The sequence below is a fragment of the Palaemon carinicauda genome, chromosome 1 (genome assembly GCF_036898095.1).
Source record: "Palaemon carinicauda isolate YSFRI2023 chromosome 1, ASM3689809v2, whole genome shotgun sequence".
NCBI classification, from domain to species: domain Eukaryota; kingdom Metazoa; phylum Arthropoda; class Malacostraca; order Decapoda; family Palaemonidae; genus Palaemon; species Palaemon carinicauda.
In genome coordinates this window covers 237,683,910-237,696,603 of record NC_090725.1, presented here as the reverse complement: position 1 = coordinate 237,696,603, position 12,694 = coordinate 237,683,910, and the positions used below count along the sequence as shown (strand labels likewise).

Genomic DNA, 12,694 nt, shown 5'->3' with positions numbered 1-12,694 from the left:
CTACCGCCACCTGTTATTGTGTAGAAATGTTTACAAGTTATTAAATTGCACTGCATGTTATTTCACTTACTTTCAATGACCAACTGTTCAAAGTTTTTCTCGCCTTGTTTTACATTGTTGCAAAGTTGTGAAAGTTTGTATTTTGGATGCATAGGCCATTACGCTAAACAACTCAGTTTTAATAATTACACTATCAAACTAACAAACATCATCTATAGAGAATAAAGAAAACACTTATTAGACTAGCCTACATTGCCAAAGTCCAAAAGCTACGCTAGTATTTACTGTATTATTGAGACAATAGTGGTCCAGTATCATGCAAAATGTGAATTTTTATATTTTGGCGATAGCTAAAACCAGCCAATAAGTATTTTACTAGATGTAATTACCCTCGGCTAGTTAGCGAGGAATAGACCAGCTACACCGCTCACAGGAGCATTAGTAACAGTGCAGAAGTAAGGCGAATGCCAGGGCGAGCAGAAGCTAAGGTCAAGACAGTCGAGCGCGCATGAGACTCTTGGTCGTTGAACTACGGAGCCTCGGGGGGAAGATCGGATGAAATGATAACAGAACCAGTATCTTTACAGAGCTCCAGGTTTGTATAGTTAGGAAAAATACAAATCATTTCCAAATCTGTCGTTTGTTCCAACCCTATACTACTGTATATCCAAACAGTTAGGCTATTTACAGTGGACACTCACTCCATGGTGAGTGGAAGTCCAAAAGCCAACTGACTGGTGATGTTACTCTTTGCTTTGCACGAGCTTAATACACACACCGTGACACCTCGTTAGGGTTAAAGGCTTGGGAAATCCATGCTAAGTGTAAGAATTTAGCAATGTGACTTGACCAGGTTAGCATAAAACTGGAGTTAAACTCCGCACTTAACCTGGACATTGCTCGACTCCACCTCGCTTGGAGATCGGGGACATAACAAATAACCAAGCTATACAAGGGATGATGGTACCCACCAGCAGTTAGAGGAGGTCAGTTTGCAGAGTTCCTTAGATGTTGGACCCCGAGAGAGGGGAGAATGAAATAGTGGCCAGCCACTCACGTATCCATTCTAGACTTACAATACTCGCAGGTAACATCTGCCCTCAACCGATTTCTACTTGTCCTACAAGGCAGCTGAGGTGTTATTGACCACGTTTTATGCAACCACTAAGGCCCTAAGGTAAAAGTATTTAGGTTCCTGTGGGATGTCTTGTAGGTAATAGGGGATGAATGTGGTTTGTCATTTCCACACGACCGCATGTAGCACCTGCATCAAAGAGAAATTCTTCTTGAACACCATGGACGTGCTGGCACTAGACATTCTGAGCTCAGGGTCGACAACCAGGAGAGGAGCCTGGTTTTATGGCTTGCTCAATCACTTGCTAATCCAGGAGATTGATTTCTTTGTTCTTTTCCCTTTGACCGTTTCTGTGCTCATGATGAGCCTGCTGATCTAAGGGCGAGCTCTGGATGTTCTTTCAAGGTATTTCCTAGGTGCCCTTACAGGACAGAGTAACAACTGATCTGGGTCACCTGTTATGCTGTTATGGAACGGAGACTCTCAATCTGGAAGGATATGAATCTTGGATCTGCTACCACCGGATCTTGAAACTTAGCCACAACTCGGGATAAACTTGAGTTTCACTAGCCGCCATACGCCTGAATGGGCGACGTTGTAGGACAGACCATGTAGCTCACTGACTCTCTTTACAGGACAGGGCTACCAGGAAAACCATCTTCAAGGTCAAGTCATAGTCTGATGATTAACTGTAGAGTTTTAAAGGCACTCCTTTCACAGAATGCATTACATGAACCATATTCCAAGAGGAAGGTCTGACTTCCGACTATGGGCAATGAAATTTCGTATGGGGAGAGGCCATTCCATCAAGGAGGAAATGTTAACTCTATTCAATCTAAAGGCAAGGCTTACAGTTGAGAGATAGCCTTTCACCGCTGAGCCTGAGCCCAGTTTTTCCCTCTGAGGTACATTAAAAAAACTTTACTATCGTTGGGATAGTGGCACTGAGAGGAGTGATACCCCGTCCATGACACTACCCACAAAAGACAGACCACTTCACCAGGTACAGGGCGGAAGACGACTCACGGAGGTCTCTTGCCATCTTCCTCGCAAGGAGACCTCCCAATGTGAAGTCGAGGCGAAGCTATCGCTCAGTGGAAGATCTCACGTGGCTATCAGAGTAGATTGTGAAGTGGAGGGAGCTCCCTTGGCGCTTCTGTGAGCAGATGCAGAAGGTCTGGGAATCACTCTGCATGTTGCAATAACGGAGCTATTCGTATCATCAAAAGGTTTTCCAATGCCTTTACTTTGTTCAGAAACCTCCTTACTAGGCAGATGGAGGGTAACGCGTAAACGTCCAGGTTGTCCCACAGATGTTGTGAGGCATCCTGCCTGGGGATCTGGTAGCAGAGGCAGTACACCAGAAGTCACTGGTTGAGGGATGTCACGAACAGGTTGATTGTTGGCGAACCCCACAAAGTTAAGACTTGGTTGGCTATTTGTTGTTCAAAGACCATTTGGAGCCTACAATCTAAACTTTCCTGCTCAGATTGTCTGCCAGCACATTCTTCTTGCCCAAGATGAAACAGGCCAATAGGGCTAAAGAGTTGTCTTCCATCCATCTTTGCATTCCTACAGCTAGATGGCAGAGAGACTGTGAAAATTACCATGGTGTTGTCACTTTCCCAGTACCACGAAGTTCCCTGAACGGAACTGATGGAATAGTTTGAAGGCTAGGAATGCTGCCCTCATTTCCATGATGTTTTTGTGGCTCCGTCGCTCAGACTCGGGGCCAGAGCCCGGAAGCCATGTGGTGCAACAGGTGAGCCACCCCCTGCCCCCCTTCTTTAGCGGCATCTGTAAAGAGCATCAATTCTGGAGGAGTGAGTCTACTTCCTTGAGCAGATTAGTGTCAGACACCAACCAGCTTAGGCGTCTCCTTTGTTCTGACCCTATGTCATGGGTAGATAGAATAATATAGGAAAGAATGTTAAAACACGTGATTTTTCTACTCTTAGAGAAGCAGAGAGAGAGAGAGAGATAAGGTCCCGCTATTGTTTATTGAAGCTGCCATCGTCAAGTTATGTGCCTAGGTTGGAGGTCTTTGAGCACAACGAGCCCCTGTCTATAGAGGACCAAGGAACCTGTAGAGAAGAATAAGTGTGTTTGTCGCCGAAAAGAAGTACATTAGCCGAAGGAGTCAACATTATGGAATTTGATTACACCAGCAGAGCCTTCGTCTAGGTGTTAACAGCGGTTTCAAGGAACACCAATGAGGATGAAGAAACGAGAAAATTTCCTTATATGGACCTGTCCATAGTTAACCCCTCCCATACAGGGATATATAAACTTCCACGCGATCAAGAGAGGAAGGACAGTACGAAAAAGAGACGAGGAAGAAACCCAAGAAAGAAAGAGAGAGAGAGGGCGAACAAGCTGAGTGAAGAAGAGAAGGCGTAAGGACGAGAATGCAGATGTAACCAGCTTTGTCCGAGATGTCCTAACGAGTTGCCTCCCGCCCTCATTACCCACGACGAGACGCCAGACCTGAAAACATCTCCGTTCCTGTCAACCGTCGAGAGCTGCTGCGAAGAGTAGTATATTCTTTTTGTATTATTTATCTACCATCTTGACTGTTCCCCTATTTGCTGGAGTGTAGTTTAATCAAATGATTCTCTTTGTTTAGTTCAGTGCTTCCTAAGTACTCAATCAAGAAACATTCACCTTTGACTAGTTGTAAATAAAATTATGTTTTCTTTTGCGAGTTTTCTTTCTATATTTCCTATTGTCTCTAATTGGTTGTAGTTGAAAAGTCCCCATTTCATTAATTAATTCAACAGAATCTGGTTCGATCCCCACGAGGATCGTAACAGTTGGCGACCTTTGCCAGAATTTTCGACTACATAACCAATTGAAACAGGGAGAATATAGAAAGAAGCAGAATGAGTGCGACTACGAGAGATTTGATAGATTCAGGTAAACTTCTTGGTCTAGATGGCGATGATCTCCATGATTATGTTATTAAGAGAGAACAGGAAGTGTTAGAGAGAGATGAAAGAGCAGCTGAAAGAGCAGCTGAAAGAGAAGAAAATGAAAGAAAGCAAGAAGAAAATGAAAAACAGCGTAAGCATGAGTTAGAAATGGCTCGCTTAAGACAAACTCTTCATAACAGTCGGTCAGGTAGCAGATCAGGGAGAAATTCATCTTTAAATAGTGACACTGATAGTTTAGATATGAGTGCAGTGCTTAAACTTATACCGAAATTTGATGAGGAAGATGTTACGAAATATTTTATGTCTTTTGAAAAGTTAATGAACAGAGTAGGCGCTCTTAAAAGACAGTGGACTTTGTATTTACAATCAGTTTTAAGTGGTAAAGCACATTCTGTGTATAGTTGTTTGTCTGAGGATGAAAGTGAAGATTATGAAACTGTGAAAGAAACCGTACTTAGTGCATACAGATTGGTACCAGAGGCGTACCGTAAGAAGTTTAGAAGTTTGAAGAGAGATGATACTAGTACTTATGTAGAGTACGGAAAGAAGTTAGAAAGATCGTTTTGTGATTGGTTGACTTCCGCTGAAGTCGATAATTTTGAAGATCTCAAGAACTTAGTTTTGTTAGAAAGTTTCAAAGATAACATATCCCCAGACATCAAATTATATATAGAAGATAGGCGCGAAACATCCTTTGCCGGTGCTACGAGATTAGCAGATGAGTACAGTCTCACACATGGTTTTTAAGTGGCAGTAAAAAGAAAAACGATCTTTTGTCAAGTAAGGCACAACATAGTAAAAGTAGTTCTAGCAATAACGATAATAGGAACAGGGATTATTATCATTATTATTGTTACACGTGTGGGAAGGAAGGTCATATTTCTCGGTACTGTAGGAGCCAATGGGCAGTCAGTAATTCAGAGGTCATTTGTTACAATTGTAATAAGAAAGGTCATATAGCTAGGAATTGCACAGTAGAAAGTACGAATGTGAAAAAACCTGTGTCACTAGTTAATAATCTTTCTTCAGGAAGGAATAATGTCTTGAAAGAAACGAGGAAACATTATGGTGAATTTTTGTCTGAAGGTTTAATTTCTTCTCTTAAAGGGGGTGATTCGAGGGAAGTAGTTTTGCTTAGAGATACGGGAGCGGCCGTATCACTCGTTAGGAGAGAGAGTGTGCCAAGGAATGTAATAATCAGCATGAAAGAAAAAGTTATGCTAGGTGGGTTTCCGAACACTTGTGTAGTTTGTCCTTTGTTAAAGATGAAATTGGAAAGTCAGTTAGTAACAGGAGATGTAAAACTAGCAGTCGTGGATACTTTGCCCGTAGACGGCGTTGACATTATTGTTGGCAATGATTTAACTACCTCCAAGTGTGTGAATCCTATTTTAAGTGAAGTTCAAGTGCCTGAGATGATAGTAACCAGGTCAGGATTAGATACAGATATTGACTACGGTCATAGGTTGTTCGAGGATTCGAACGTAGGTAATAGAGGCAGTGACGATGAGCTTAGCATGAGTGTAGCTGAGGAAACTGACTTTACGAATGTTGATGATGTGAACAGAGATGATGATGTAGCTGTCGAAAGAAGTGATGTGCAGATTAGTGTTTCAGAAACTAGCTTATTGAGTAAGGATGAACTAGTTAGGATGCAGAGGGAAGATGAAACACTAACTAGAATTTTTGAATGTGAATTGGATGATGAACCTGAAAATGTTTGTAAGGAAACGTTTAGTTTAAAAGACGAACTTTTGTGTCGCTATGTCCGTCCTAAGACAGGTAGCAAAGAGGAGGTCATAGAGCAATTAGTAACTCCTAGGAAACTTCGTGAATCAATTTTGAAATTAGCACATGATGAACAAGGACATTTAGGGGTAAATAAAACATTCAAGTGTATAACTAAAACGTACTTTTGGCCTAAAATGAAAAGTGATGTGAAGAGATATGTTTTAAGTTGTCACGAATGTCAAATGGCTGGCAAACCTAATCAAGTAATTCCTCGGGCCCCGTTATGTAATATCCCATCGGTAGGAGAACCTTTTGAGAATGTCGTAATTGATATCGTAGGCCCTTTGCCCAGGAGTAAGGGAGGGAATATCTATCTATTAACAATCATTGATAGACTAACACGATATCCAGAAGCAATCCCAGTAAGAAATTGCAATGCAAAAACTGTAGTTAAACGCTTGCTGAACTATTTCTCTAAATTTGGACTTCCTTGCATTATACAGAGTGGTAATGGTAGCAATTTTGTATCGAAGTATTTCAGAGATAAAATGAAAGAGTTAGGGATTAAACTTGTAACTTCCACCCCCTACCACCCTGAATCACAAGGAATTGTTGAACGTTTTCATCAAACGTTGAAAAGTTGCTTAAGGAAGTTGTGTAATAATTTTGAGCATGATTGGGAAGAAAAGTTACCTTTTGTCTTGTTGGCTTTACGATTAACTCCTAATGACACCACGGGATTTAGTCCCTTTGATTTGTTGTTCGGTCACACCGCTAAAGGACCTTTAGAAATTTTAAAGTGTAAGTTAATGCAAGAAGAAGGTAGAAAGGATTACATACAGAATATCGAAAATCACAAAGAGGATTTAAGGAAAGCCTGGCAGATGGCAAAAGAAAATGAGAGCAACCGTCAAAGGGAAACTAAAAGAAAATATGATCTTAAGGCTAAAGACAGAATTTTCCATGTGGGTGATAAAGTCTTTGTATTAGTCCAGAAAGAAGGTCCCTCATTATCTTATAAGTTCGAAGGTCCATTTCCTATCATAGAAAAAAGGGGAAATCTGAATTACTTAATTGACATGGGTAAGCGTAGAGCTAAGTGGTTGCACATCAACTTGCTAAAGAAATATAATGAACGTCCAATGCCAGTTGTAACAGTGTCGCAGAGAGAAATTACTTTTGAGAAGAACTCTGATGTTCTTAATAATTTCACGTTGTTTAATTCTAGCTTAGAGGAAGAAAAAACAAGGGAATTATTCAATGTATTTTCAAATTATCCAGAAACTGTTAGTGATAAATTGGGTTTGACTAATCTTTTAGAACATGATATTGAGTTACAGGACACAAAACCCATTAGACAAAGTCCTTATCGTCTAAGCCCAGAAAAAACAAATTTAGTCCGACAGGAAATTAAGTACATGCTAGACAATGGTTTGATTGTTCCCAGCGAAAGTGACTGGTGTTCTCCAATAGTTCTTGTTAAGAAGGAAGATGGATCAGATAGGCTGTGCATTGATTTTAGAAAAGTGAATAGTGTTACGAAACAAAGTAATTTTCCTCTCCCCAGGATAGAAGATTGTTTAGATAAAATAGGAAATGCTAAGTTTATTTCTAAACTTGATTTGGCCAAAGGTTATTGGCAAGTACCTTTAAGTAGTCGAGCACAGAAAATATCTGCTTTCATAACACCTTTCGGTAGTTATGAACCCAAAGTTATGGCTTTTGGTCTACGAAATGCAGCGAGTACTTTTCAAAGATTAATGAATAGAGTTTTAAATGGAATTGATAACTGTGTTGTGTATTTGGATGATCTTGTAATATTTTCAGATACGTGGGAGCAACATTTACGCATTTTAGCTAAAGTATTGTCAGCACTTGAAAAAGCAAAACTTGTTTTAAATCTGAAGAAATGTGAATTCGGAAAAACCTCGATCACATATTTGGGTCATAAGGTAGGTCTAGGTAAGATTTGTCCAAAAGATGGGAACATAGAAGCTATCATCAACTTCCCAATTCCTACCAGTAAAAAACAGGCAATGAGATTCATCGGAATGATTTCATATTTCCGCCGATTTGTTCCTAATTTTTCAGAAATAAGTGCTCCAATAACAAATCTTTTCAAGAAAGGACGAAGTTTTGTATTTGATAATGACTGTATCGAAGCTTTCAATAAGTTAAAGGCCATAATGATTCACGAGCCTGTACTAATGTTGCCCGATTTTAGCAAGGAATTTAATTTAGCGATAGATGCAAGTGACATTGGAATAGGAGGAGTTCTGTTGCAAGAAGTGAATGGGATCAAGCACCCTGTGGCTTATTATTCGAAGAAGTTAAATAAAGCACAGCAGAACTATTCAACTATTGAGAAGGAATTGTTTAGTTTAGTATCAACTTTACAACATTTTGAGATTTATGTACGTAGTGGTCATGTTTTAACTGTGTATACTGATCACAATCCATTAGTTTACTTAGATAGGTTTAAGAATAAGAATAAACGTCTCATGCGTTGGAGTTTGGAATTACAAGACTATGATTTAAAGATAGTTCATATAAAGGGAAAGAATAATGTAATAGCCGACAGTCTTTCTAGAGACTTTTCAGAATGATATGGACGTTTGTTTCCTTTCTGTTTTTGTTTTTTTCTTCTATCAACACGTAAGAGTGTGTTTTGCTTTTGGTTACATGATACGAGAGTAATGAAGTAATTGTCTCTCAGTTTAGGGATAAGTGATTTTCTCCTTTGATAGCTTTGTTTAAAAAAAAAAAAAAAGGAGATAAAATCAGTAGATTTTCCTTTTTTTTTCTTTTAGGGGGACGTGTCATGGGTAGATAGAATAATATAGGAAAGAATGTTAAAACACGTGATTTTTCTACTCTTAGAGAAGCAGAGAGAGAGAGAGAGATAAGGTCCCGCTATTGTTTATTGAAGCTGCCATTGTCAAGTTATGTGCCTAGGTTGGAGGTCTTTGAGCACAACGAGCCCCTGTCTATAGAGGACCAAGGAACCTGTAGAGAAGAATAAGTGTGTTTGTCGCCGAAAAGAAGTACATTAGCCGAAGGAGTCAACATTATGGAATTTGATTACACCAGCAGAGCGTTCGTCTAGGTGTTATCAGCGGTTTCAAGGAACACCAATGAGGATGAAGAAACGAGAAAATTTCCTTATATGGACCTGTCCATAGTTAACCCCTCCCATACAGGGATATATAAACTTCCACGCGATCAAGAGAGGAAGGACAGTACGAAAAAGAGACGAGGAAGAAACCCAAGAAAGAAAGAGAGAGAGAGGGCGAACAAGCTGAGTGAAGAAGAGAAGGCGTAAGGACGAGAATGCAGATGTAACCAGCTTTGTCCGAGATGTCCTAACGAGTTGCCTCCCGCCCTCATTACCCACGACAAGACGCCAGACCTGAAAACATCTCCGTTCCTGTCAACCGTCGAGAGCTGCTGCGAAGAGTAGTATATTCTTTTTGTATTATTTATCTACCATCTTGACTGTTCCCCTATTTGCTGGAGTGTAGTTTAATCAAATGATTCTCTTTGTTTAGTTCAGTGCTTCCTAAGTACTCAATCAAGAAACATTCACCTTTGACTAGTTGTAAATAAAATTATGTTTTCTTTTGCGAGTTTTCTTTCTATATTTCCTATTGTCTCTAATTGGTTGCAGTTGAAAAGTCCCCATTTCATTAATTAATTCAACAGAATCTGGTTCGATCCCCACGAGGATCGTAACACCCTATTGGAAATATGATGTTCGAATGGTCTAAATGCTGAGACCAAGAGGTCTTCAGCTGCCACTATAGAGAACGATTACACAGCAGCTGTTGGGTACTAGTTTCTCACAGCAGCTGTTGGGTACCAGTTTCTACAAGGAGGCCAGGTGCCCCAGCAGCTTTTGCCATTGCGACAAAAAAACGGGAGCGCTGCCCGTTACATTCTCTCTCTTTTTCTTTGGACAGTAAGACTTTGCTAGTCTGGTATCGATCTTCATTCCTTAATATAACAGTACTCTATAGAGAGGCGCATATGTTCTATGTGAGCATCGCTAAACAGCGCACTCTCACCCATTACCGAAGTAGGGCAAACAGGTAGAGAGGGGATGTGGCAATCCCCAGCGAACACAATTGCTGAACCACCCAATGTCTAGGCCGACTCCGGTCTGTGCTCATACACGCCAAAGCAGTATGCCCCAACGGACTCTTATATGACCTGCCTCCTGCAGAAGCTCGCCAAGTAGCGTTATGCATACCTACAGGAGGAGGGTTGAAGCAGCAACCTTTCTGAGAGGAGAAGTTTCCCTTCCATTCCCTCGAGCAGATGTTGAAGCCCTTAAGAATGGAGAGTTGTCCTTCTTCTCCGACTCCTTAGGTTTTGCTCCTTTGGGGGAAACAGGAGGAACCTTTGCCACTTAGTAGAGGATTTTGGCTGGCTCAACTCTATAGGCAAAAGCCTACAGGTAGTCGCCGACTTACGACTTCATAAAGTGAAGTTTCCGTAGATTTATTATGATGCGTCATGATTTGGCAATCATCTAAGTCATATTTTATCAATATTTTCTTACTGTATACCATTATTTCATTTTCTTGTTTAGTACGATATCATATGCTCTATTGAGTTATTTTTGTATTCTATTTTTCAATTTCACAAGAATTTCAAACATCAAGAATTACTTAATATTTTGTTTACCTTTGGTTATGATCAGCTGATCTGAAGATCCCACTACCGTATCGAAAGTTTGCTCACATACAAGTGGCGTATTTTTTATATAATTTCTTTAATTAATTCGAAATATCCTCATGATGAATATCACATCAGCACCAAAATGTTACAGGATATTACAGTTTTTATACAATTCGTTTATAGTTATTATTATTAGTTATAATGCGAATACGTTCTCACTCTGTGCGAGTGTGCGTGCGCGGGCTTGTATGGTTAGATTATCTAAAAGCCTCATACAGTATTTAATTTTTTTTATTCATTATTAAGCCTTCATGTGTATTAGTCAATAATGTGGTTTATTAAAGCATGTTTGTATTCTATTTTTCGATTTCTAGAGCATTTCAATAATAGACAATTAGTTTCGGTAGGCATCAGCTGATCTCAAGGTCCCGCTACTGTACTGCGATTATGCGCACATATAGTACGAATAACACGGAGTTGTTAAAATAATATTCTTAACTTCTTCGAAATCTCTTCATAATGAATATTGCATCAGCAACAACATGTTATGGGGTATCTCAGTTTCCATATTGTCCAGTAATAGACCTTATCATTAGTATTCATATGATATATATATATATATATATATATATATATATATATATATATATATATATATATATATATATATATATATATATATATATATATATATATATATATATATATATATATATATATATTCTGTGTGTGTGTGTGTGTGTGTATGCGTGCATTTTGATTTATTATTCACCGTTAAATATTCATATTTCTCTAGATATTATAAATTCTTTGTATCATTACTCGATGATTTGATAATGGGAATAATAAGATTACTCAGTAATACACTGAAAGGAAATAATTCGGTTTGCCACCGCGCATTTCGACATACAAATGACGTCCCAGGACACGTGATGAGAACTCGATAAAGAATGACTTGCAAATTATGTAAAACCTTTCCATTTTTCTTGCAAGAAAGGAAAGAAAATACCAAATTATCAAGCAGAAGTATTTCATTTTTATAATGTAAAAGAAAATATATTTCTAAGAAAATGTTGGTCCCGTTAGTGTACTTTCTTCAGATAAATATTGATCTATTATCCGAGATTATATAAAACTAGCGTAGAGTTAAATTTACGCTAAGTAGTACTCATAACAATCGTTACAGATACAAAATGCTTTGTATCATTACTTGATATTTCGATAATGGGATTACTAATACTAATCGTTAGCCTTTTTGAAGGAAATCACTCTATTTCCCGCTCGCTTTCCGCCCGTTATAAGACGTCACCAGACAATATTCATATGAACTTGACAGATATTAAAACTTTTCTTAACGTATTTTTTACTGAAAATGAATACTGTATATTAACAATAAAAGAAACTACTAACTTACCAACATAAAACAGTTCTACTTTATCCAAGAAAGAAGATTATTTCCAAGGAAAATTTTTCCTATTAGTTTACTATTTCAGACCTACTTGTGATGTTATCACAGTGAAAAAATCGTTGTAAAGTCGTCATAAGTCGCATATGTCGCAAGTTGGCGACTACCTGTATACAGTCAGCCCTCGTTAATCGCGGGTTCTTGCTTCGCGGTCTCGGTTTTTCGCCCATAATAATGATACAATATCTATAGAAAAAAAACCTGTTATTCGCGATAAAATTTCAAGCTTCGAGGTGATTTCAAATAGCCTGCGCTCCTTCACACAGGTAGCGCTGCGCACTACTACCCATCTCTACATCCAGTTGGTTATAGTTCTCTCTGTACAGTGTATATCCATTTACTGTGGTAAAAAATTACCACTATATGAAATAAAATAAAACAGATTTTAATTGTACTGGTGTTTCACTTAACTGTATCGAATAATAATGCATGTAACAATAACATTTTAGTATCGTTTTTATAAGCGAATTATAATCTCATACATTGTTTACATTCAAATCAGCTGATCAACCCTGCATAGTCCGTCGTCAACCTCAATTTTTGGATAAAATAACTACCTAATTATTAGGCATGCTACTAAGGGATATTTCATATCTACTTAAAGAAACAATTATTACTTGATCTATCATTTTCCAATTAGCATACTGTACTAATTTCATTAGTTTTTTCTTAAATGCTTCTCTCATATTTTATTTACATGTACTGTGAGTTGAATCGCATAACGTTAAACAGAGTTTCAATCATGTCGCCGAGACACGATATTTTATAGTTTTTAACTCTGTGGTGCTTGATTATAAAACCTCAATAGAG

At 38.6% G+C, this 12,694-nt stretch overlaps 1 protein-coding gene across 1 annotated transcript in view; it reads right to left on the bottom strand.

Moving 5' to 3' along the window:
* The window catches only part of LOC137654487 (titin homolog), a 136,965-nt gene that overhangs the window by 33,605 nt on the left and 90,666 nt on the right, over positions 1 to 12,694 (bottom strand). The window lies entirely within an intron of this gene.